Raw genomic sequence first — 27,905 nt, forward strand, 5'->3', positions numbered from 1 at the left:
ACTAAATGATAGTCAACAGGAATAGAACACGGCTTTATTTTTGTGAAATGTAAAGTATTATCACGGTCCTTGAGTATAAATAAGGACTGTGTATGCGTGTGTTATGAGTAGGTGTGTCTCCTACTTAAAAATGAATTTCAGAACAGGTGTGCAAAAATTTTAAAAAATACATTAGGAAAGTCTTCTCTTGCCATTTGGTCCAGGAAAAGAGCAAAAAGAAAGGAAATAAAAAAAAGTGACCTTAATCATTGAAAGACGATAGATGCAGTGGGTAACTAGCAAATGTTTAACCTGGAAACATTTAGAAAAAGAAAAAGTGGTTTATTTCAACCCACTACAGAAAAGGGAAGGTCAAAATGGACAGCTGAGGTTGCAAACGGAGGCCGGTTCTGAGCTGTGGGGATGGGCGCGCTGCTTAGTTCTGCAGCTGCAGAACTCAGGGCTCCCGGGCAGACCCTGCTGATTTAATGGCCACAGTGTAAGTGGGAAATGATGCACTGAGATTTGGGGATGAGGGAGGATCATGGATGCCATCCTGGTGTAAGAGAAATATTTCCTTTTCAGAGCATTTACAATTCCTTTCCTGCCGGTGGTTGATCTAGACTCTTTAAGAAATTTTATTTGAGCCCATAGGGAGAGACACTTGCTAAGCTGTAATTTCCTATGATTTGAAATATGGCATCTGCAGGCCTCCTGTGTGGGACCACTCCACACGGGAAACAAAACAACAAGAAACAAAGCAGGGTTTATCTTTCGAGCTTGGCTGCATACCCAGGCATCTTTAACTCCAACTCTCCCTTAATAATAACTTTCCCTTTTAAAAATTTGTCCATGTCATTGTGTGGGCAATTTTTAGACAGTGGCATATTGGACTATAGTAATTGTTTAGCTGCATCATAATATTTTTAGCATCCCTGAAATGTTTCTCCCAGTCACATTATATGAAATATTGAATTAAATAATTAAAAGAGGAGAATGTTAATGTATTAATGTAAATGAGCAGTTATGGAAATTAGGAATGAGGTCAAAACACTAACTCAAAGAATAAAAAAGAACTGGGAATATCCTGGAGTAAAAAAAAAAATCCTGTCAATTTAGAGTTGGAAACTTGGAGTCCGATCTTCTCATTTGTTATAGAGAAGGAAGCTATGGCCTGGAAAGGTAAAAGAAGATTCTAGGTTCTCATGGGCTGTTCATGCCAAAGCAGGGGCCAGGCTCTAGGCCTGTGGCTCTCAGGCTAGTGTAGCTCCACATCAGCTCCCAGGGGACACTCTCTGCAGCTGGCTGCAGTGAACCAAGTAGCTCGACTGGTTACTGAACCTCAGATCTTGCATCTCAAAAATGGAGATAGCTCACTGTCTTCTACTTCACAACCTTGAAACAGTGTTTTAGAATTTTGACTGAACCTTTAATGGGGGTGGGGGGGGGTGGGAGGGAAGCCAGAGAATAAATGTGGTATAATTTGTGATACACACTGATACTTTCTTCCATCAGGAGGGGACACCAGGTGAGAAAGTAGGTTGGCCATGGCCATTACCATCCTTGAGTACACCGTTGCGAAGGTGTGGGCTAAGGAGGGTCTGCCAACTCTGCCAGCTCATCCTGTGATGCACAGACACACATGGACACACACCAACACGAGCATGTTGATTGTGCTTAAAGGAATCCTTTTGCCCTGCAACGATTGTGAATTTCATTAAATAGGACCAAAATTTGGAACATATGGGCTAAGTGCCCCTGGGAAGTAAATTAAATTCTAATGTTCTTGTCTGAACCCTTGGATTCTAGTGACTTAAACCCTCCTTGGTGAATTCTCAGAATATTTGGATCAGACAGGTGTGTGTGCGTGCGCACAAGTGTGTGTGTTGGGAAAGGAAGATGACTAGAATGGGCACTGGGCATTTGATAAAGGAGACATCAAGGAGGTGGGACTACTGGAGGCTAGCTGCACATAATTTAGAAAAATACTTCTTAACTTGATACATGGCCAATCTTAGAGAACGATCATGGTCGAAATACCTGGGAAACTGGGGCCTCCATGGTGGCACAGGGGTTAAAGTTTCAGCACCATCAAGCTATCACCAGCCACTATGGTGTGAGTTCAATCCCCAGCCAGGGAGCTGACCCACATAGCGCAGCAGACCTCTCTTGTCTTGCCTCTGCTCCCCTCAGCAGTGTATCTTAGTGGATTTGCCTGTTCTGCTCCCCATTAAATCTCTGGTGAATTCTCACACCCCCTCCCAACATCTGGCCTATACCCCAGTTCTTCTAAGCAAAAATACATAAAATGTTTAAAAAAAAAGATAGAGAGAAAGATAATCAAGAACTTGTGCTTATGGAGACTAAGAAGTCTGATGATTTGCCAAATGCAAACTGGAGATCCTGGAAAGCTAATGGTGTATTTTGGTTGAGTCAGAAGGCATTGAGAAGATGAAATGAGATGTCCTGGTTCAAGCAGGTAGACAGGAAACAAGAAAGGAATAATTTTCTCTTTCTTTACCTGTGTTCTGTTGAAACCTTCACAAAAATCAGTGATGCTCAGTCAGTTTGGGGAGGGCAATCTAAGCTACTGAGCTGCTGAGTCCACCAATTCAAATGCTAATCTCTTCTGAAAACCCTCTCACAGACAAACCCAGAAATAATGCTTAATTTGGGCACCCAGTGGCCAGTCGAGTGGACATGTAAAATTAGCTATCACATGTTTCATTCTCATCACCACTTGTGATAGATTCTATTACTTTTGCTGTTTTGTAAGTGAGGCCACAGGAGGTGAGACATTGGATGAGTTGTTCAAAGTCACCAAATGAGTAGGTGATGACAGTGAGATTCAGATCCAGGGAGTCTGATCTATGCTTAGTCATTATACTGCTCTTTCTCGTGGTAAAGAAGAGGTAAAGTTTAGTTGTGAAAGATCAACAAAAAAAAATGAAGTGTTGGGCCTTCCTGGTGGTGCAGCAGGTTGAGTGCAGCACTGTGACACTGTCCGCAGCCTCTGCAGTGTGGGTTCGATTCCTGGTCGGCCAGGGAGATACCCACATGGGTGGCAGACCTCTCCTGTCCCCCTGCTGCTCCCCTCAGCAGTGCTTTCAGTCTGTCTGTCTGTTCTGCTCCCCGCTCCTTCTCTGGTGAATCCTCTTGCTCTCCTGCGCTTCTGGCCTGTACCCCAGCTCTTGTATGAATGAATCTTAAAAAAAAAAAAGAATGAAGTGTTTAGTAAAGTGACAGTGGAACCATTTGTTGAATTGGCATGAATTCCATTCAGATAAATAACAGAAGTGTTTATCTGATACCCCCATCTCTCCCTGCACCCTGATTTTATTCAGTAGACTTTACCTCCATTTCCATAATGTTGCCCCCCCCAACTCCCTACTTCATGCCCCATGTTAAAGTCGGGGTAGGAAGCAGTCATGTTTCTTGATATGAAAGAGTAAGCATTCTAAGAAACTGACAACTAGGTTTTATACCCATTAGTTGTATGATTTTTCTCAGACAGTTTTTGGTAAATGATGATGTGTGTTTTGGGGGATTTGGATGTTTATACGGGGAACGATTTTTTTCCATTGCCTTTTCACTGTGGAAATAAGTAATGTGGTTGAAGAAATATTTGAATAAATGAACCTCAAAATATCCAGAAAAATCTTCCAAGAAATTCGTTGGGAAACTGACTGTATTTTTAAGCTACTTCTTTCTGAGGGAAGCCAGCACATGACACTATTGAATGTAAATGTCACAATATGTCTTCTGTTTATAAAAATAGAACATATCTATACCAGAAAAATTTACCATCCAGAGAGAATGAACACTGACATAGATATTGTCTTATGAATCTCTGTAGCTAAGAAACATCTATAACTATATATATGTAACCATATATGTGAGTATGTGTATATATATGTATATATATGGTTGTATAGTTTTATATATATAGTTTTGTGTGTGTGTGTGCAATCTACATCTGGCAAATATGGAATCACACTATGGTATTGTTTTATAACCTGACTTTCTCAAATAACAATGTATTGTGAATATTCCACAATCATTTCTATTCCCCCGGAATATTCTTCTATTCTTCACTTCACTGCTGGTCTCCTATAAGTAAGAGTTCACATGGTGCATTTAAATGTTTATTTACATGAAGCACCATAAGCCATGCAATCTTGCATAAATCCCCCTATGTAATTACATTCATGACCTATTATTGGGGGGATTATTTCTCTTTCCCAGTAAATCTGAGAATATTTTAAATATTGTGGCCTCTTTTCCACCTATTACATTCTTATAACAAAATTTTATTGATCATTTTGAACTTGGTGTGCAAAATTATTCTTCCTTACCTGAAGTTACTGCCTGGCTATGGGACATCTGGTTTCTTCCCAGCTTTCATGGGACCCCAGAAGAAGCAGAATCTCAGGAGAAATAGAAACCATTTAGTTGAACTGCAGCCTAACACTCCCCTGCCTGCTGCTGCCAGTTCTGAAGGGTCACACCCCAAGGTCCTCACTCCTTGTCTTCAGAGAACAATCTACACACACAATAATGGAAGCCTTCTCAGTCTCTCCTCCTAACTGAAAAGCATACTAATCTCATGAGGCTGTTCTATGCCCCTGGATAGGAGGAACTTTTATTCATTTAACTGTCAGTTACTTTTAGGATCATGCTATCTTTCTACTGTTCTTATTTTTTCTAGAAAATGTCATCCCATTCCTGTTGAGTTCTCCAGTGCAGTGTCTCTCAGCTGCTGTAGAACCCCAACACCACTCCTCTCTATGTCTTTCTTGTTTTACACTCTCTTTAGCTTTTGATTGTCTTTCATTAGCAAGTGTATGGGGAGAAAGGTTGATGGAGTTATGTCAACACCAGCCAGCTGAAGATGAATCAGATTTGAAGTCAAGTTCCTCACTGAAATTCCACAGAGAGCAATTGAAAAAATGATTAACTTAAGGTAAGATAGCTAGTGTGCAGCATTTCAGGAACATAGCTGTTACTTTAAAGTATTACACCTGTCTGACACAAGCAACAACATTCTGAGACATTCAAAGTAGGTGTTATGACATTTTTTGAGTGCACTGGTCATAATTAGAAGTGTGTGGGAAAATTCCCTACTTGGCTTGTAAAAAAATCTGGATATTGTGAGGATGCACACAGTCTCATAAAAACTCAAAGAAAAATTTGGAATGCTACTACAGTTGCCTTTCAGAGAATAAAACAAATACCATTGCATGTATTTGACACTCCATTCACAGCTGGGGTCTCCAAAAACCTTCCCCATTATTTTTTAATGGGTCTCTTCCACCTCGGTCAGGATTTGTCAGCACCTAAAGGTAGTTCTCATGGCTTGTTTTTGCTCAAGTGGTCCTGTTCATCAGGTCTTCCCCATGAAATGACTTTGTTCTCAAACCTCACGGCTGTATACATCTTCTATAATCACACATCTACTGGATCGTTGCACTATTTGCCTCTACCCTGAAACTAGAGGACTATGAAAGATTTGGTCCTTCAGTGCCATCAGATTTAGGGTAACAATTTGTTTTAGTACTGAAACCCAATTTTCAAATGGAATCTGACACTGATTAGTGTTGATAAGAGAAAGTCTATAAGGGATTTTTCACCCCACGCCTGCTCAGGTTTTCTTTTGCCACATTCGCTCCATTTTTGGCATCGTCGGAGTAGAAAGATATGTGTAGTTCTATGGATGATAGTCTGAAAACAACTGATCATATGTAATCTCCTAATTTTTCTTGAAAAATGGAGGGTCAGAGAGAGTTTAAGTCACAGAGTCAGGGTGAAACAGTAAATATTAGTTAAAGCTGAGTCTAGAACTTAGGTCTCCTGACACTGCCCATTGTATCTTTCTTTTAAATAGGGGCAAACAATGAGATTAAATAGGAAAAACAGAAAGCATTGCCCCACGATGCATCATTTAGAAGAGTGTATATTTTCAAGATCCATGTTGAAATAGGAATGTTTGCAGCTGAGAATTTTCTTCTCGCCTCCGTGTTTCTTTATTTCTCTACACTTCTGAACTTATCAATGAACCCTATTGGTGGTCTTTAAGATCCATAGGCAGATGTCCCTGTTGGATGTTCAATACCAGTAGGGGTCACTTAGGATTCTTTTACTAATATTTTGATACTTGACACTAACTTGATTGGGTGTGGATCGAGTAGATTAGATTGTTTATAAAGCATGGCGTCCAAAGATGAGAATGGCATAAAATCTCAAAATGTTGCTAACATGGAGTGTAGGATGATATCTCTCCTCTGAATCTCACAGTGGAGAGAACTTAACGAATGAAGAACAGCCCTCTTATTCTAAAATACTCTGAATTATTGAGTGGAGTGTTAACAATTTGAAATTTAATAGGACTGGTGAACAGCAGCTTGTTAAGGTTCATTGTTATTTCTGTTTGGGAAAAACTGTGGAGTTAATGAGGATTTTTGGAGTTTCTCAACTCGATACTCTGTGACTTTTGCAAGGTGGATGATTAATAATGTCAACTCATAGAATGAGGGTGACAGGTTGTCTTCTGTCCCTGGCTACCTGATCTTGCTGCAGGAGGTAGAAATTGATAGGCTTTTTATGATAGTTCTATTCAAAAATAGTTGTAATTTAGTCAGGTTTCCCATGGGAAAAACAATGAGACACCTGCAATCAAAATATTGAATCATAGAATATTGCACATGAGCTAGCTCTGGGGCAAACTGTTTTAGATTGCAAGGGAGAATTGCATGAACGGGAGGGCTTCTGCCTGACTGTAGTTCATGGTTTCTCGTGAGCTGAAGCAGGAGATTTAGTAACTGTTTGTTGTGGCAGAAAATCTGCTCTGACTGTGGGGTGGGGGGTTGGAATCCAGCAGATACAGCCAAATCTCACAGGAGAAATCCTGACCTGCGTCCTTTGGAGCTGTGTTTGCCCAGTGAATCTGTTACAACTCCATCAATTCTTATCCTGAATAAGGCTATTTTTTTTCAAATTAAGAAAAGAAAAGTAAAAATCAGGACTATATCCTAGCAAGTTTAAAAATAATCCAATTATGTGGATATGTAGGATTATCTTTTAGGAATTTTTTTCTTCTTGAAGATTGCTGTAGAAAACTTGATTTCTTCCTGACTCATATCTTACCAAACAGACAGGGAGTCAACTCTTTTTAGTGCAAAGATGTCCTGTTCACCATGGAATCCGCTCTCAATTCCAGGGTGTTCACTTTGCAACTCTAGACACATCACCTGGGAGACAAGGCAGAGAGAGACCTTTGCTGGTGGTGAACTGGGTGTCATGCAAACTTGAGCCCAGATTCTCTCTTCTCTCCCTTATAATTTGTCTGATGATAGGAAATTTACAGGTTTTTTTTTTTTCAGCTTCTTTAGCTGAAGACAGAGATAATTGCACTGGTTTCATGGAGTTGGCATGACAATTGCAAGATATTAAATTAAATAAACCCACATGAATCCCTTTTAATGGCAACCAAGGTCCCCTCAACTGAAAACTTGGGGAAGTTCTGTGGCTTACTGAGACTTCAATAATTTGTAAAATTGAGTGACTTCTTTTTTAAATGTTATTCCATTGCATTTTACTTTTTTATTGTTATGAAGTACCAGTGTTTTACATCCTTGTTAATATCATGACAGTACCGGATTTCTCTCTTCAGGTGTGGTTACCTTGGCTCTCCCACCACCAAACTACCCTCAGTCCTCCAACATTGTCCATTTTGTCCACCCCCCCAACACACACATTCCCACCTCACCCTCTTGCTGTTCCTTTCCCCTCCTTGATGCCTCAGCTCTAAGGTCATCTTTCGAGGGTTTTAAAAGTTGCCTTTGACTCTTTGTTTGGTTTCTTGGTATTCCACATGTAAGTGAGGTCATCTGGTATTTATCTTTCTCCTTTTGGCTTACTTTACTTAGTATAAGTCCTTCCAGCTTCATCCATGTTGCTGTAAATGATGTAAGTTTATCTTTTTGGATCACTAGGTGGTATTCCATTGTGTGCATATTTGACATCTTGATTCATTCATCTGTCCTGGGTGTTTAGGTTATTTCCATATCTTGGCTAGTGTAAATAGTGCTGCTATAAAAATAGAAGTGGGGTCTCCCTGGTGGTGCAAGGGGTTAAGTGTTAGTGCCATGAAGCTATCTGCAGTTACTACAGCACAAGTTTGATCCTCGGCCAGGGAGGTGACCCACGTGGTGCAGCAGACCTCTCTTGACTCACCCACTGCTCCCCTCAGCAGTGTATTTCAGTAGATCCACCTGTTCTGCTCCCCCCTCTGTCTCTGGTGAGTCCTCTCACCCCCCTATACCTCTGACCTGTACCCCAGTTCTTGTATGCATAAATGAATAAATCTTTAAAAAAATAGTGGTTCAGGATTCCCTTTGAATTAGTGTTTTTGTATTCTTTGGGTAGATATGTAGGAGTGGGTTTGCTGGGTAGTATTGCAGATCCATTTTTGGTCTTTTGAGAAACTTCCATACTTTCTTCCACATTGGCTGGACCAGTCTGAATTCTCACCAACAGTGAAAAAGTGTTCCATTTTCTCCACATCCTCACCAACACTTGAAGTTTCTGGTCATTTGGCCATGGACCATTCTCACAGGTAGGAGGTGGTATCTCAATGTGGTCTTGATTTGCATTCCCTGAAGATAAGTGATAACTGCATATTTTTTCATATGCCTGTTGGCCCTCTGCTTGTCTTCCTGGAGAAGTGGCTATTTAGCTCCTTTGCCTAGAAAGAGTAACTTCTAAGGTCCAACTCATAAGCTAAAATGCTCAGTTGTAAATTACAAAAATATAACAAATGAACATGTTAAATTATCCATGTGGAATCAAGTTTTCTTCTCCTTAATTAAGTCATTTCTAAGTATGGTACACCAGTTTATCTCCAGGTGGCCTGAGTTTTTAGAACACTACAAGCATATGCTTTTCTTTCCATCCCCTTGTCTAGTCTATCAGCAAGTCAGTTCTGTCAAAACTTCTTACAAAAGGTGCCCTCAATTACCTACTTCTCCCCAGCAACACTGGCGACATCCTCCTGGGCTAGCAGAACTGCCTCCCACTTGCACTTCAGGTTTTGAATCTTGACTTCCTGTAGTTCTACTCTTCCCAGAATTGAGGTGAGAGATTTTGGTCAAATACTCAAATTGGGATCTTTTTGTATTTACTCTGTTATTGCAAACGTCTCCCATGAGTCATAATATACTAGAGTCCAGCTCCACATACAAACCGCTCAATAAATATTTGCTTACTACCTCATTGATTGAATAGTTTAACTAATTGGCAATTATATAATGAGTAACATACTTATTGTAAAACATTTGAGAAATTGAAAAATTATATAGAACAAAAAGAAGTAAAGTAAATGTACTTCATCATCCAGCAATAATTTCTCTTAATCTATTGACATATTTATTTTCAACATTTTTACCTACATATGCAATATTTGTGACCAGTTTATATTAAAATTTTTTTTTTTGTGAATATGCAATTCAAATTTAACTGAGAGGGGCCTCCCTGGTGGCGCAAGGGGTTAAGACGCAACCTATAAGGCTATCTGCAGCCTCTGCAGCACGAGTTCAATCCCTAGCCAGGGAGCAACCCACATGGCACAGGAGACCCCTCCTGACTTTCCCACTGCTCCCTTCAGCAGTGCACTTCGGTCAATCTGCCTGTTCTGTTCCCCACTCTGTCTCTGGCGAGTCCTCTTACCCCCTACACCTTTGGCCTGTACCCCAGCTCTTGAATGCATAAATAAATCTTTAAAAAACAACAACAAAATTTAACTGAGAATCCCATATTTTACGTAGTAATTCTACCAAATCAGAGTGGTTTGGCCTCAAATTCTGGCTTCCCGCGAAGCCTCTGTCTATGTTCATGGTCTATTTTAACCATTAAGACTGGCAGCAAATAGGCCTTGTAGTTTCTTAATTCAACAAGTTAGAACCAAAATTCCCACCTGAAATCCAATGATCTTAGAAAATACCACATGGAAGAATCACTATAAATGTTCCCCAGAACATTCTTGGGGAAACAAAAATCTCATTAATTTTTCCAATATAGATGAGATATATTTATCTCTGCTAAACACTTAGGTCTTATGTTCTCAAAATTTAAAAAAATTGTACGTAACTTTTAACCATCACAAACTAAGAATCTAAGCACATGTCTAGCTCTTCCTCCACCAATAAACTTCAGGGCAAGATTTCAGTGTCCCCAGGAGACCTTGCTCAGCCACATGGGGACAGCTCATAGTCTCAAGGGTCAACAGCCGCCATGTTCCTTGCAAGGTAGTTGAGGATAATGACTCTCCTCAGTTCCATTACACATCACCATGGAAGGAGATTTTTGTGCTCAGAACCCACCAATGCAAGAAACTTCTCAAAATTCTTACCATTATCCAAGTTGTCTATTCATAGAACTCTGGCAGCAGTCTTTCAGTCTGAGGGGCAAAGAGAAAAATTAAGGGAGTAAACACCATGTCATTCCCTTCATAATGATGCCTTTGTCATTCATGAGTCTAGTCCTGCAAATCCACACTTATCATAGCATCCCTCTCTTTCTCTTCAATAAATAGCAGGAGGTCCTTGGAATTTTGAGGAGGTCGATCTCCTTTCCAAGAGTTGCCAAATTATACTTTCAGCCCAACCTGGGTACCAAAATGACTAGTGATGTTTTCCCAAAATATGGCTTATTGGTAAAGTTAGAAAAATGGTAATATGGTCTGATTCACTAGGTCTTTGTTTGCTTAACTTTGTAGTCTGATCAACATGACAGAAATTTTATACTGAAAAGTAGATATAATGCAGGAGGAACAATGAGAGAGCACATGGTGCTCTTCAAAGGCGAGAGCATGGTCATCCACCTCTAATCATACTCATCCTTGATCAGCTTCAATTCATCAATCAGTTTTCTCTCTGGTTACCCAGGCAACACCAACCAGAATCTCTGTTGGTGCTTCTCATTCTCACATTCAGAACCTGCAGGAACTGGAATGACTCCTTCTGTTAGAAGAATTAGGTGGGCAATAGAGAAAATTATAGAGAAGCGTAACTGGGTACAATCACGTGGACATTTTCCTTAACTTTTTATTGAGATTGGATTGCAGAAGGTCTTATCTTCTGCATAGAAAGTAAGGAGAGTAACTAGTGTAATTCTACTACCCAGAAAACATCTTAAGCAAACACACTGCCATATTTCATTCATGAAACTATTGGGAAAATTGCAAGCACACATTGCTACAGGGACATATAATATCTTATAAGCTGGGTACCACTCATCTTTCATTCTGTTCCACCATGTATAGCTCTATGATCTGTCTCTAATATAAAATTTTTCCCCAGGAAAATACTTTAGTACCTTAAAACTGTCCAAAACCCATTTGATGTCTAGACATTCTTTTTCAATCATCAAATAACGAGTCTCTGGGGAAAGACTTTTCCTACTGATGTGCTCAATAGGTTGTTCTTGACTGGCTGGTTTCTGTACCAGTAGAGCTCACCTGCACTTTAAAAGACTCTTCAAAGTCACATCTAATTAACACTGGCTCTGGATATAAAAAGACTTTGTTATGATTTCTTATGCTCAAAGCAGGTACTTTTTAAAAATACCTCCCAATCTATTGAATTGCAAAAATGACAAAACCAAATATCTAATATATGCATATTGCTTAAACCCCTTAAGCCTTCTTTCTTTTGGTATTTTTCACTACTTACTTACAGATCATGCTCTTTGTAACCAGCTTGCCTATATTCAAAAATCTAATACTTCTTACAATGTGAAATTTCATCATAAGGAAGCATATTTTAAGTCCCAGAGAATCCAATATTAAGGCACCAGATTATATCAGTTGTTTAATATCTTTCTCTGAATTCTTGTTGAAATGTTGTATTTATGTATCTGAAAACATCATTATAGTTTTGAAGAAAACTCTACAGACGCTTGAATTTGAATAGGTTTCTGAGCAAAACTTAAACTCGGGGAAATGAAATGGGAAAAAGGAACAATTAAAAACCTCACGAGGAACTCCTTATCCTATCGATCGCATGAATAAACCTGGATTCCTTAAGTATCTTAATAATGATTCCTCATTAACCAGATCTTCAAATCTGTCATTCACATGAGTGTCCTAGTTATCTCCCTAAAATCTAAGTCATTTGACACGTCTACCATTCATCACAGTCTTTAGCAGCTGGCAGCCTGAAGAACAAAGTTGAAATGCATTAAAATGATACTGAAGACCTTTTGTAATCTAGACCTAAACACACTGACCTCATCTCCCGTCAAATTTTGTCACTCTCACCACACACTCTCTGTTCTCACTGTAGCGCGTACATGGTCAGAACTGCTTTCCTGGCTTCATGCTGTTCCTGATATTTCCATTTGCAAATGCCATAATTTCTGGATCTTCTGCTTAAATTGCGGTCGCTATCTGTCCTTCCTCATCCTGCATCAAATGGAAGATGTATGATCTCTTTTGAGGCAGACTTAACCTTGTATTTACTACCCCCCAATGAACTCCAATTAGGCGAGCATTCTCCTTGCACCTGGGGAGAATTAATCAATAATAGGAGGTGATTTGCTTTCATTCTTTTCAGCAGGTAGACATTTAGTTGAACGGGAGCGTATCATGAGAATGTTAGAAAATGAATTCCTGTGTGCTCAGTATCTGTACCTCTAAGCGCGGAATCTGGACCATGAGCCCTCTAAATGCCCAACTTTTAAGAGATTAGTGCTGTTCCTGATGTTTCAATTTACAAAGTGAAAGTGTCATTTTATGTTCCTACACATAGGGGATAAAAGCACCATTTGTTGACATCCTTGTCAAAATTTGGTTCTGTCAGCCTTTTAAATTTGTGCCAGTAAAGTGGGTTAAGCGCCATTTCACCATTTTTGTTAGAGTTGTAATTTGCTTTCTCTGATTACTAATGAGTCTGAATATGAAATACTTGTTCATATCCTTTGTCATTTGGTTTTTTGGGGGGATGTATATATATGTATCTATGTACATATATGTATTTTCATATCATAGGCATTTTATATGTAATTTAAACACATTTATTATAAAATTTAACATGTAATATGTATTATTATACATATAATACTTACATATTTATTTAATAATATGCATATTAAGTAGTATAATCTATATTAAATACATTAAACACACATAGCACATTAAATACATTAAACACACATAGCATATATATTCTATATATACTATAATATAGATGAGGGCTTTCCTTTAAAATTTTCTCATATTTTAATGCCTTATAACTTGATAATATTTTTGATGTTTCTTGCATGATGAAAAATGTTTGTATGTTCAAAACTTTGGAGACTGTTATGTTAATTAAACAATTGTGCTTTAAACTTTTATTTCCTTACAGAATTTGCCATTTCTTTCAATGATCAATTACTAATGATGGTATATTAGATTTACTCATTATTATGGCAAATTTGGCAAATTCTCATTTTATCTTCATATCCTGAAGGTACATGTTTGGTACATATGTCATATTTTCTTGGTGGAGATATTTTTTCAACAGAAGTAGCAATAGTAGTACTGCCCTTTTTTTCACTAAGGATACCTTTTTTTAGTCCAATTTTCTGATTTTGTATATATTCCTGACAATTGATCTTTTGACTTGTACTTCCTGGTATGTCTGTTAAAAATAAATAAGTGAAATCTTCAGCTTTTATTTTTGATAATAGCATTTTTATTTTATTTTTTATTTTATGTTAGTAGTATAACTACTAGCTCTCTTGTTTATACTTTGAATGGAATATCTTTTCACCCTTTTGCTATCCATCTATCGTTTCATCTTGTGTTTATTAATCTAAAGCAAATCTCTTATAGACCATTCATAGTTATATTGTGATTGTAAAAATTCAGTCTATTAATATCTCACTTTTAATTGGAAAGCTTAACTTATATTCATTTACTGTGACAATATTGGATAATTTGTATCAATTTGCTCTTTGTTCCTGTAATGATGGGGCTTTGTTCCTATGGCTTCCTCTAATTCTTTGTATGTGATTTCTTTTAATTCTTCCAACAGATTTAAATTTTTGACTTAAAGTATTTGTCTAGTAAATCCAATGACTGGACTTCTTTAAGGACTGTTTCTAATAATTGCCCCCCCTCCCATCCAGCACGATCCATACTTCTTTGTTTCTTTTCCATGCCTCATATTTTTTTGTTTTCAGAGAAAACTAGACATTAAATATTAGAATGTGGCAACTCTGGAAATTAGATCTTTTCGCTTCTCTGGTTTTGTTGTTACTGATAGTGTAGTTGTTTTTATTTAGTGCTTTTTAAGACTAATTTTGTAAAGTCTATTTTCTTGGTGTGCATGGTCACTAGTACCTCTGTTTCATTAGTTCATATAGTAGTTTGACAGAGATTTCTGTAAACATCTGAAACAAACAACACTTCCCTCCCCTCAAACACACACACAAGCAGAAACTCCCAGTCTTTGGAGATAAGCTCTGTGGATGTTGGAACAACGTTAAATTCTCAATCAGTTATTTTACCACTTTGGCCTTAACCTTCACTTCCTACCCATGTAGATTTCAAATGTCAGGCAAGGATTAGAGTTCAGAACTTCTTCGGGACTTTTCTGAACATGTACATAGCCCTGAGCTTGCATAAATATATTTAAATTACCTGAAATACGTGGGAGCTTTTCAGAGTCTTTATTGTCCTTATTCCCCAAAGAATCTAATTCCTTAGTCTTTCTTCCTCATCTTCTCAATATGTCTAGTGTTTACCCAACTGTTCTTTGTCGATCCAGGTGATAATGACTAATACATCTGACTTTAGTTTTTGTCAACAAATATTTCTTGGGTAGTTTCCCTAGACCTGAGAGTGCCAAGTTAGGCATATAAAGACAGACCCTTTGAGCTAGTTGTTGAGGGAGCCACCAGACAGTTCAAACAACAAAAAATTCCTTAAAAATAAGATCAGTGCGCCTTTATCACATACTGGTAACCTAGTCCAACAACATGGATTGTTTTCAAGGCTACTACTAAAATGGAGACTAGGGGATGATACTGGAATAGGTTAAAATGTCACAAAACTCAAAGATGAAGACTCACTTGTTGGTTTTTTTTTTTTTATTTTTTTTTGTATTACCTTTGCTGATGTTTCAATGAAATTTTTAATGTTTGTTGTTGTTGTTTTTAAATATTCCTGAGTGAAAGAGTCCTTCCACTTTTTTTAAGATTTATTATTATTTTTATTATTATTTTATTTATACAATAGCTGGGGTACAGTCCAGAGGCACAGGAGGTGAGAGGATTCACCAGAAACAGAGTGGGGAGCAGAACAGGCAGACGGACCAAAAGCACTGCTGAGGGTAGCAGCGGGAAAGACAGGAGAGGTCTGCGGGAATCTCCCTGGCTGGCTGGGAATTGAATCCATGCTGCAGAGGCTGCAGACAGCTTCACAGGGCTGCGCTCAACCTGCTGTGCCGCCACTGGGGAGCCCCCCCAGATTTTTTAAATAAGAAAAGTCTGAACCAGATATTTGACAAGATTCAGTTGTATGGAGTGAAGAAGGTGTTGTCAAGAATAGTCTTGACAACAAAAGATGTCTGCAGGATTTAGAAGCAGACTGAGAAACCCCTCACGCTGGCCCTCTTCAACTTGAAATGTGAATAACAAATATATGACTTTATTGGACAATCAAATATAATTACCCTAATAAAGAAAGTGTTTTTATATTTGCTATACTTTGAGTGGCCTATGTGTTTACTTGTTTGAATGATTACATCTAATAAAGATTTTCTACCAAAGGAATTGCATTGTTTTAATAATTATTTTCCTAGAAAGTCTTACAATTGTATCATGTGGTTATGCAGTATTAACTCAATAGTGGATGTAGAGGAACAATATTTTTATCTTTCAGCCATTGGCTTTTCTTTAGGATACATTTAAGTGATAAATTATTCATTGTAAATGTATATTTGGAGAACTAAGTGCTAATTAGGAGATTTTTTTGTAGATTGTTCCTCAATTAGTTGATAATCATTAATAGGACTATATTTGAATAATATATATTTAATGGTTTAATATTTCACTAATGCAGTTAAATAATAAATGCATCAATTCAAAGAACATAAGGAATTTTGCTTCTAATAATTGGCTACTAGGGGAGGAGGCACTCAGTATTTGAAGCCATTTAGCGATTTGTGGTTGTTTTTTTTTTTTTTTGACTGAAAAACTCATTGTGTTAGAATTAGTAAAATACAAGAACTTGCCCCAGACTATAGAGGTTCATACTGCTAGATCTCATTTCTGCCTACCCCCTAGAAGCTAAGATTAAGACATCTGAGATATTGGTCTGTTGGACTGCATGCTCTAAGCTTTTGTGTAAACCCTATGGAATCCTATGGAAGTATGGTAAGCAGGATTCCAAAGATGTTCTCTAAGATCCCTAGCCTTTGGTTATTCAATTGAACTCTATTTAGATCTTACTATGAGAGACTTTGCAAATAATTAATCAGCTGGCTTTAAAGTATGACAAATATCCTGGATTGTATTGATGAGGTCATATGAATCCTTTAAAACAAAAGAAGAGAAAAATCAGAAAGTCATCCAGGGAGATGAGGTAGAAAAGAGGAACATAGGCAAGGGAAGGTAGAAAGTGGGTTCGAGATATTCTCAGTGTGAGAAGGTGTATACTTCCCACTATTGAGTTTTCTACTCCAAAATCACCCAATTAGTTATTTGGAATCAGAATTAAAAACACATTTGAAAGCAGTTTGATGTATGTTTATTCTGATACTTCTTTTTTTTAAAGATTTATTTATTTTTATACAAGAACTGGGGTATAGGTCAGAGGCACGGGAGGGTGAGAGGATTCACCAGAGACACAGTGGGGAACAGAACAAGCAGATGGACCGAAATACACTGCTGAGGGGAATCAAGTTCCTTAAGTGCCACTGCTGTAGCCCCAATGATCTCCCTGAAATGGACTGAGACTGTGGACTGAATGAGAGAGGAGAACCTGAAGAGCCTCTGAAGAACAATGGTGAGTCTGTTACAGACAGGAAACATCTCAGACAATGTTTGTCTATAATTGACCTTGATGATAGAGACTGGGGATCAAGAAGCAGAGAACAGTGGGTGACTCCAGAATCTGAAAATGATCCACTCCACTAACCATCAAGAAAATGAGAACCTCTGTCCTATAACTAAATGGAACTGAATTCTGCTAACAATCTGATAATCTTCAAAGCATTTTCATTCCCAAAACTTACAGAAAGAAGTGTAGTCCTGCTGACACCTTGACTTCTAGCTTGTGAATTCCAGAGCAGAGAACCAGGTCAGTTAAATTGAGTCTATGGATAGATTTCTGACTTACAGACAATAACATAATAAATTTGCATTATTTTAAACTGCTGAGTTTATGGTAATTTATTATGGTAGCAACAGAAGACAAATACACGAAGTATGTGAAAAAACACACCATTTATAAAATATTCATGGCAGAGGCAATGCTACTGAGGGTAGTGATGACACCAAGTGCCTAGTTGTAGCAGTTTTCAGGAGTGGTGCCCCACCTGGATCATTCTTGAGCTTGACTTTGCTTGTTATCTTGCTACATAGCCTCCTTTGGTCCCTAAACATCTACTACTAGTTTTGCCACAAACTCACTCCAAGAAATTTCTATTCTGCCTAAATTAGAGGTGATTTCTGTTGTTTACTGTTAAGAAATTTGAACTGTATTAACACTGGAAATAGAGTTGCAAGCAAAATGGATATTTGGAAGGGCCTATCTTAAATATTTGGAGTTAATATAGTCTTCTAAACAGACAATGTAGAAGCCCATGATGTGCATGGAATACCACTAGTGATTGACCGTGGCCATCTAGAATGAGACACATTCTGAGGGCAGGTTTTTGAATAGTTATTTCACTGCTGCCGGGAGAGACAGGAAGAGATCAAGGTGGCTGCTAAAAGAAAATGAGAAGACAGAAGTTCTGAAAAATATTAGCTTAAGATCCCAGTTGAAACTTATAGACTTTCTTAGCTTATCTCATGCTTCCAATGAGTGGAAGTAGTCAAAGTTTAAGCTTACCGTGTGAGCTAAACTGCAATACCAACCGAAGTCTGAGCTTTTTTGTAAATTTTGACTTTATATCAAAGATAGGAAAATGATTGGGAAAGATACACTAAGAATTAAATTGACGAGACAGGAGAAAATTCAGAGATCTTAAATTTTAAGTTTGCGTTTGATTTGCATGACCTGGATGATAATATCAGTTAAATTTTAACTTTTGCCAGATCAACCAATAGCAGAATGATTGGGAAAAAATAGAATTTAAATGAAGATATATAGGGGAGGTTTAGAGATCTTGCAACTACCTTGAAACCGAAGTGGCCCTCTTCCCTGTTTGATGAAAGTCCTTCACTGTTGCAGTAACTCTCTTGTCTCAGTTATTTATGTTAAAATCAGATCACTCTGGTTAGCCTTCTAGTCTGAGCATTCCTAAGAGCTTTCTTGCCTCCCCAAATATAAAAAGCTGATGACATTTATATATATGCATTATTAATACATTCTACATATATACAACACACATAAATATATATACACATGCATACATATATGCTATGCTAATTCATTTTGATCGAAATCTGGGTAATATTTGTAGGAATGGAACTGAGCTGGGTTTTTAAAATGAGGTAAGATCATTACTTTTGATTTGATCAAATTAATTGATATGATTGCATTATTCTGGCTAGATTCTATGAGACTGATTTTAATTGCGTGGATGGATGCTTAATATGTGAAACTAGGAACTCAAGGTGGTATACACTTAAAAGGAAAAAAAAAAAAGATGAAAAGGCAGAAAAAACTGTGTGTAATACATATCGGAAACTCCCAAGCCTTCGGGATTAGAATATTGGTTTATGTTTATCATCTACTATGTCAGGTCATTTCCTAACTATATCCTCTGAGAAACATCAGAAGACCCTCGCTCTCTCTTTTTTTTTTAAAGATTTATTTATTTTTATACAAGAGCTGGGGTATAGGCCAGAGGTGCAGGGGGTGAGAGGATTCACCAGAGTCTGAGTGGGGACCAAAACAGGCAGACTGATGAAATACATTGCTGAGGGGAGCAGCGGGGAGACAGGAGAGGTCTGCTGCGCCATGTGGGACCCTCGCCAGCCGGCCGGGATCGAACCCATGCTGCAGAGGCTGCGGACAGCTTCACAGTGCTGTGCTTAACTGCCTGCACCACTGGGGAGGCCCCAGAAGACCCTCTTTTTATCAAGATTTTGAGAAAAATATTGTGTTATGAGAGCACCAAAATCTATGCATCATTCTTTTTGGCAATTTGCTTAGGATTTAAGATGCTTATGAGAGACTAGTTGAAATAGCTTCCAGTTTCAGTGGGCGGGGGATTGCGGAGGAGCAGAAACCAAATGACTGCATTTAATCTCCAGAATAAAAAGTCCATCGTGGTCAACAGACCCTCTAGCATTGTTGATCTTGGCTAATCAATATGAGATCCCTTAGAACAAAACAGAGTCAGAGTTGCTACAAGTTTTCTAAATCTTCTGCGCAATAGGTGGTGGCTGTATTAGGGGAGCATTGAGTTTCCTGTCTGCTGACCTTAAACTATACTTGAGAAACCATGATTTAGATTTGTTACCCTAAACCTAATCCCAATACCTGAATCAATTCATAGACTCAGTCCTCCTTGAAGAAAATGGAGGCAGACAGAATCACGGTGATGGTATCAAAGAAAATGTCGTGATTCCTTGTCCAAGTCTATCTGAAAGGGATATGGAACCATTTACCCTGGGAAAAGGGATAGATCCAGACCTTCTGTGGATTAGTAGAGACTAAGTCAATGTTAACACATGCTCAAAACAAACACAACACCCCAAAACAAAATGCCACTGTGGTGTATTAGACAGAGTGACTGGTTATAGGCAGGAGATAATAAATGTATGACTCAATGGACATTGGGGTCATTCGGTGTCTCTTCCCTTATTATACCATATGTATTTGAAGTGAAACATTCTACATTCGAAATACAACACAGTCACACCAGTGATACCAGCAAAAAGCCCACGGGTTGATGTGAGCATGATGTAGATGGTACCATTGTGTCTCCTGGAATGTCTTGGTCTTAATGAAATATAAATTAAAGCAATGCACCTCCCCTGGGAGTCCAACTGGAACTGCCATTCCAGATGTGGCTTCTCTGCTGGAGAAACTCAGTACCCTCTCTGGCACCTGGAATTCACTTGTAGATTTGAGGATTTTCTCTCTCTCCCCCCCCATTTTCTCCTCCCTCCCTCTCTCTCTCTCCCCCCACCACTCTGCCACACCCCCAATCACTGTCCCACCCCCACAATGATTAGAAAGTATCAGCAGAAGTTTGACTGAATAAGTGGGTACACCAAAGCCATCTTGTCTGTGTCTCATCATTTCAGCGATGCCAAATGAGTTTCCGGGGCCCTTCATAGGCTCTTAATTCCCAAGGACGTGGTTCTGGTCTACTACCTGGCTAGCACTGCACTGATAACACCTGGAGAGAAAGGATTCCCTGATATCTTAAGTTTCCAAAGAAGGCACATGTAGGCCATGGGTTTAGGTATAAATCTTCTGCCCTCCCCCACACACAAATAGGCAAAATCCACCACAGCACATTAACTAGAGACCACTACTCTGGCCCATGCACTCAGTCTTGGAGGGGCAAGTTTGGAAAACTTTTTTTTTTTTTAAGATTTATTTATTTATGCATACAAGAACTAGGGTACAGGCCAGAGCTGTGGGGGGTGAGAGGATTCACCAGAGACAGAGTGGGGAACAGAACAGGCAGACAAAAGAAATATACTGCTGAGGGGAGCAGCAGGCACAACAGGAGTGGTCTGCTGCGCCATGTGGGTTTCTCCCTGGAGGGCCGGAATCGAACCCGCACTGCAGAGGCTGTGGAGAGCTTCACAGTGCGGCGCTCAACCCGCTACACCACCAGCACGGCCCAAGTTTGGAAAACTGTTAACAAGAGAACTTAGGGCAGAGACACCTGTCTTTCAGAGAAATTCCAGATTCTGGGGTTATTTTGGAATGCGTGGTCACATCCACTGCAAGGGAGATTGTTAATAATCCATCGTGGTTTTCTTGCATTATCCTGTCCTTGCTGTGGTTCAGTATTTCAAGGTTAGATCATACAATTATTTAAAAACATGAACTCCCCCTTTACCAAGACTATTCAGCTACTCCTACTAATGGACGCCCCATTTAGCACCCAGGATGAGTGACACTAAAATACAGATACATATTACACCCTTGGAGAATCGGCCAGGTGTCTGTTCACAGAATAATAACGTTGAAACCTCGCAAGATAGGTTGCTCTACTTTTCCTCCCTGGAATCGATATTTAATATGGGTTTGGATTTGCATCCCTGCCCATTAACATCTGCAAGGAGCACTGGAAGGGAACTTACTGCTTTAACATAGTTACAGATTTCCACACATCATTGCTTCTAATGGGAAAACACTTGAGAGGAAGAAAAGGAAGGCGCAGGACTGCTATATTTGATTCATTAGCCTTACCATATTTTCCATAACCCAGAAGTAGCTGTCACTATAAAATCCTTGAGAGGCTTATTGAATTCTCAGTGACTGTGCTGCTTTTCAAATGCTGGCTTCTTGTTCCCGGAAGTTTGGGACCTGCTCGTTTACAGATATGAGTTCATAAGGGAAGAATATTTCCACCAGGACACACAGGAACGTTTCCATTGGATTAGAAACTAATATTGCCACCTGGCCATTTTCAGCTTCTTATGACTCTAGGAAAAAAGGAAAATGATAGGGATTTTAGTAATGACTGGGGTGATTGAGCCTGACGGTGAAGGGAAAATTGAGTTATTATTTTACAGTGAAGCAGGATGATGGGTGGAATCCATGTTTTCTCTCAAGGTACCTTCTTATCTTGCCATTTATAATAATAAAATTCAAAGAAAGAAATAAGCCATAAATGGGTAACACCACCAAGGGCTTGTCTCTGACCATAGCCTCCGGGTAACTTGCTCGATTCACAACCAGCCAGCTGGTCATGGGGGCTGGCTGAGGCCGAACATTCAGAATGGGCAGTGAAGGGAGAGGCTGAAAACCAAACAGCAGGTCTGTGTTCATGCAAATTTGCAGCAGTGACGGCAAAAGCCCCCATCCGCGGTGTTTGGCTGAGTGACGGAGAAGTTTCCATACCTTAATTTCCAATGGGTTTTTTTTCCCCCTTAGCATTGTCATTGGGATACGCTGCTTAGCATCTGGTTCATGAAAGCAGAACTTCATCAGGGAGTGGTGACGGCTTCGGAGGCATGTATAGTGCCCCGTGGGCCTGGCCTTTGAGCTGGTGCCACGACTGAGGACACTGTCCTGTGCCCCTCTGGAGCAAGAGCGAGGTGCTCTCTGTGGCATGTTTGCAGGTGCCCTGAGTACCCACATCCTCCTTTTTTTTCAACCTAGGTGACAAGCAGCATTGGTTCTTTTCTGCTCTCTTGGCTGCTGGGCATCTGTGTGCCCTTTACAGTAGGGTAAGTCTCTGCCCCTATGTTGGTTTTCCAGTTCAAAACCCAAAAGGTGGTGCAAGGGGCTAAGCACAACACTATGAAGCTATCAGCAGCCACTGCAGCACGAGTTTGATCCCTGGCCAGGGAGATGCCCACAGACCTCTCCTGTCTCCCAGCTGCTCCCCTCAGCAGTGCATTTTAGTCTGCCTGTTCTGTTCCCCACTGTCTCTGGTGAATCCTCTCACCCCCCACACCTCTGGCCTACACCCCATCTCTTGTATGCATAAATAAATAAATCTTAAAAAAAAAAAAAACTAACTAAAGGACTATAGGGGCTCTTCTTCCATGCAGTAATGAGGTTCTTGCGCTGTATTCCCCTAACTGGGACTCTATGTTAAGGAGTGATACAAAGACACGGGGCATTTTAGAAATAACGTAATTTGGTTTTCTACTGTTGAGACTAATGGTGCTTGTGTTGCAGCTGCAGGGGCCCCTCATGAAGTTGCCAGGGGTGGTGGGAGTGGTGGATCTGGAGGAGTTTCCTCCCTGCTGCCTCCCTGAAGGTCAAGTCCTTGCCTGTGTTTTCTACTTGTCAGCCGCCCCTGTGGCTCCCTGACTCCAAGATTTGAGTTTTCCGATACACTTTGTGGCCAGGTTAACAGAATTTGTTTCTATGATGTCCAGTCCCAGCTAATGCAACACTTTAACTTATAGTCTGTTGATACTTACCTAATATTTTATGTGTGTGCATTTGTGCATAGTTATATACACACAGTTACACTTATGCATATATGTAGTTTTCTGTATATTTATAGCAAAAATATCAATACATTACTAAGTCATCATGTATTTTCTTTAATTTTTCTTTCCATTCTTTAGCCTGACATCCATCTTTGATATTTATGAAAATATAATGGAGAGATCCTCTCTTTACTGTAGCAGTATTTTTCCCCTGAATGAGGCATTCCTGTTTAACTTAAACAAGGATATTCATTTTGATTTTACCTCTCACAACTGGGTTCCTGATATTGATCACAAAGCAGCTTTCTGGATGTGACACTCTGTTAAGTGTGATGTAGACTGAATAAACAGACACAGGGCTACTCCTAAGACAGCTCACTGCCTAAGAGAACCAGCAGGATTATAAATAAACATGAACACTCATAGACTAGAACAGACACGGGGGAAATTAATATTTTTATCTATTTATTTGATATGGAGGACAATACTTCGGTGTCAGGAGGAAGATTTGGGAGAGAAATAATGTTTTTATATAAGAGAAGAACATGAAAATTTGAGAGCTTTTTTTCCCCAATAGTCAGTGTAATTATTCAACTTGGTGGTAAACTTTACAGATTTGAAATGAGTTCTTCCTCTATTCATTAAGATAGCATCATGAATCCTTGCACATATGTCTGTGCAGGACTGTTCTATGTCTGACTGCTAATAAGCCCCTCATGAAGTTGAGTCTTCTGTCTTTTATGACATTTGAGCTCCTAGCATACTAATTTTATCTGACACAAAGCAGTCAGATCTTCTTATGTGTCTCTATATCGATCAGTTTCATATAAATAGGTGGTCTTTGTTCCTTTTAAGATAGTATCCTAGAAGTAGCTATTGGTGAGTAAGGACAAAATTCGGCATATATTTTCCCATTGTTTAAAAGATACAGTTTGCATTCTAAATAATTAAATAATGTCTGATCTTAGAAAATGTCTAGCAGTTGAATAGATTGCACCAGCAATTAAGACATCAAAAAGAAGTTGAAATAATATATTAGAGCATTGTATGAAATTTGACAAAAGTAAAAAAAAAAATACATTATTGTTAAGCACCAAATAAGTAGTTACAGGTCCAAGTGATGACAAAGTTAAGTGGAGAGCGGCAAGAAGAAGCAAGGAGTCTGCACTTATTATCTGGGATAGAATATTGGAGTCCATGGTGCTCAGACTGTCAGGACTTTAGAGACCAAGATACTAGAGTGATCTCAGTGTGTTAGGTAGGTTTGATATTCTGTTCCACATTTGCCATCAAGGTCTTGCTGAGACAGAACTCAGAAACTAAGAAGTCAAACACACCAAAGAAGTACTACAGTGAATTTTTAAGGCAAACAAAACAATTTTAGATTGAGACAAGAAAATGAAGTGATGGAGAGCAGCAAAAAGATATTAATGCCATAAATGTGTTCATATATTTAAATAAACTTTGAACAAATAAAATAATGAAAATCATGTATTTTTTAAAAAGGTAAGGGTTTGATTGCCCAGGAAATAAGGGTTAATTTATATTATACTCTAACATGAAAGACTAATATGATTATTTCCATGGTGAAAAATGAAAGAAAGGGAAATAATATGTAAACCACAAGCTAGTAGAAGAGAAACAATGGAATGAAGGATAAATATGCTGGATTCATCTAAATAAAGAGAGAAGAGAAAAAATAAGATATCAAGTAGGGAAATAATAAAATAAATATAATAAAATAAGTTCAAATATAGCAGTAGTAACAAACTACATGCACTAACAATAGATTAGATGTTTTCATGAGAAGATTTAATAAATCTGAAAAGATTGCATAAATTTCTAACAAAGATAATCAGACTGGAAAAAGCAAATAGATAAATTGCATATATACATATAGTTATAAAAGATACATATGACTTTCTTAATATATCATATATAGGGCATATATATTATAGATTAAAATTAGGAAATGAAATGAAATCTTTATGCCTACAGAGTAAACAAAGGAATGTAGATATAGTAATTATAATCACAATTAAAAAGGCAAAAATATTTCCTAGTAATAAAAGTTTCGCTCCAACAGGATGATGTAAAATTCAAAATTTTTGTACCTGTAGTCTCAAAAAATGAGAAACTGATAAGACTAAATAGTGAAATAATTTTCAATCAGTGATCTTACCCACCTTGTTCAGCAACTGTTAGAAGAAACAATCAAAAAATTTTAAGAGCACAGATAGTTTCAATCACATGATTTTCAACCTTGACCTTACCTATATGAAAATCTACAGTCAAAACTTATTACCATATGCTGAGTCATAAAGTCAGTCTTGACAAATTTCTGTTTGAAATAACATGTATTCTCTGACCATAGTGCAATTATGCTGAAAAATCAATAGAATAAAAGAGAAACCCTCTAATATTTAAAATTTGTTAATATATCTCTAAAGAATTGATGGGTTAAAAAATATGCAAATGCATATTAGAAAATATTTTCTGCTGAATGATGATAAAAGGTGTAAGTACAATGCTTGAGGACATGTGGACTGCATTGTAAAAAATGTACAGAGAATGATAGTCTTGATGAGAAAGATAAGTAATTAATCATAAACATGGTTATGAAATTAATATAATAAAAAAATGGCTGAAAAACTCAAGCCCCTAAGTGTCCTTTCAAGAAGTTAGAAAAAGATGAACAAATTAAACTCCCAATAAAAGGAAGAAAAAAAAATATGACTAAAATGACTAACAGTAGAGTTAAATTTTAAAAAATGAAACAATATACTATAGACAAATAACCAATTTCAAAGGTCACTTTTTAAAAGATTGCTTCAATAAAAAATAAAAAACATAAATCACCAAAATCAAAGCTGGGAGGAAAAATTAGTAAGATGATAGGATCTTCTAAACACCCTTATGCCAGTTATCTTGAAAAATTATATTAAGTGGACATATTCTTGGTATAAACATAGCTTTGCAGATCTGATACAGGATGAATTACAAGCATGGGATATTTCTATATTTATTAAATATATCAAATATGTTATAAAAAACTATTCCCCAAAGAAAATTCTAAGACCAGATGGCTTCACCATTTATTTTTGCAAACAATTAAGGAAGAAATAACATTGTACACAGACTTCTCCAAAGAATAGAAAAAAACACAAAGAGAAACAATTTTCGAATCATTTTATATGACCAGTGTAGTTCTCATATCAAAATTTAAAATGTATGAACCATTAATAGTATATTCCCACGATGGTGTACTATACAACAAGTACATTAACTACAGCAGATAAGTGCTATCAACGTAATATTTGCCTAAAAGGAATCAGGCAAATAAGAATAAATAATTTGTATTATTCAAAAGAGTACATTGAGTATCATTCCATTTATGTGAAAATTAAAAGCAAACAGCATGAATCTATGCAGCTGATAAAGAAGTGTTTAGACCTGGATTTAATCATGCGGATGAACTCAGAAATCAATAAGTGCTTTAGGACTTGGAGGCAGTTCCTAGCCATGGACCAAGTCTCAGTGTGTTGGAGAGTCTTGATCACCATCATCACAGGAAAGCTCACTGAAAGAAGAGAATACTCCTTAACTGCCCTGTGATTTGATCAGCAACAGTATAAAACATGCAGAGTTGATTACTTATTTGCAATAAATATGAATCTCCTCCAAACTCCCTAACTTTCCTCTATGACATCCTGTTCCTGCCTATGTCTGTGATTACTGACAGTTGGTAGCATAAAAACAACTGTATGTGATACACACGCACACACACACACAGCCCCCAGGAATTCCAAGATACTAAAATGGCAAACAGGTATTTCAGTTCAAAATATCTATTTGTATAAATAATTAACAACATTAAATACTGGATTTCCCTATACAACCGAAATGGAATTCATGCAATTTAATTTACATGGGCAGTGAATGTTGAATTAATGTTCCCTGCCCAAAAAAAAAAAAAAAAAAAAATCCCAAATTTTGCCACAGAATGAAAGCAAGCATAAAATTCTTTTAAGAAATGGTTCATCCAAGTCTTTACTCTGAATATTACAGAAGAAAACAAGTTTTATTTTAGAGATATTGTTTTTTATTTTTTTATTTTAACATTTATATTTTTTTAAATTTTTTAAACAATGTTTGCTTCCCCCCACCCCCTCAGATTGAGTCCCCATAGAATTTCCTTCCCCAAGGCACCCGTGCACCATCACCACAGTCCCCTGTGCTCCTTCCTCTTTCCCTCTGATCCCTCTTCCGCCTCCTCCCCTGCAGGATGTTAGAGATATTGTTTTAATGGACCCTAGGCTGCCTGGGATAAGATATTGAGTCACTCATAAACGTTCCAAGAGATTGCTGTCTCCACGTCAAAAAATGCACAAGAAGTGTATCTATAAACTCTTCACAAAATGCTGAAGACAATTGAGACTGACTCTTTCCCACAAAATGTAGAGCTGGAGATTCACTTTGGAACGCAGCCTTTAAAGCAACTGCTTTGTTGCCTCCTTGAGCTGTGGTGGAGACACTTCCCCAGGCTGGCTAAGCCTAGTCTAGACTGAGTCGGTGACACATTAATCAACATCTTAAGAAAAGTGACTTCAGCTCTTGTGGCTTCCCTTTCCTTTTTC

Source organism: Talpa occidentalis, unplaced genomic scaffold (genome assembly GCF_014898055.3).
Source record: "Talpa occidentalis isolate TD23 unplaced genomic scaffold, MPIMG_talOcc4v2.1 talOcc4.14, whole genome shotgun sequence".
Lineage (NCBI taxonomy): Eukaryota > Metazoa > Chordata > Mammalia > Eulipotyphla > Talpidae > Talpa > Talpa occidentalis.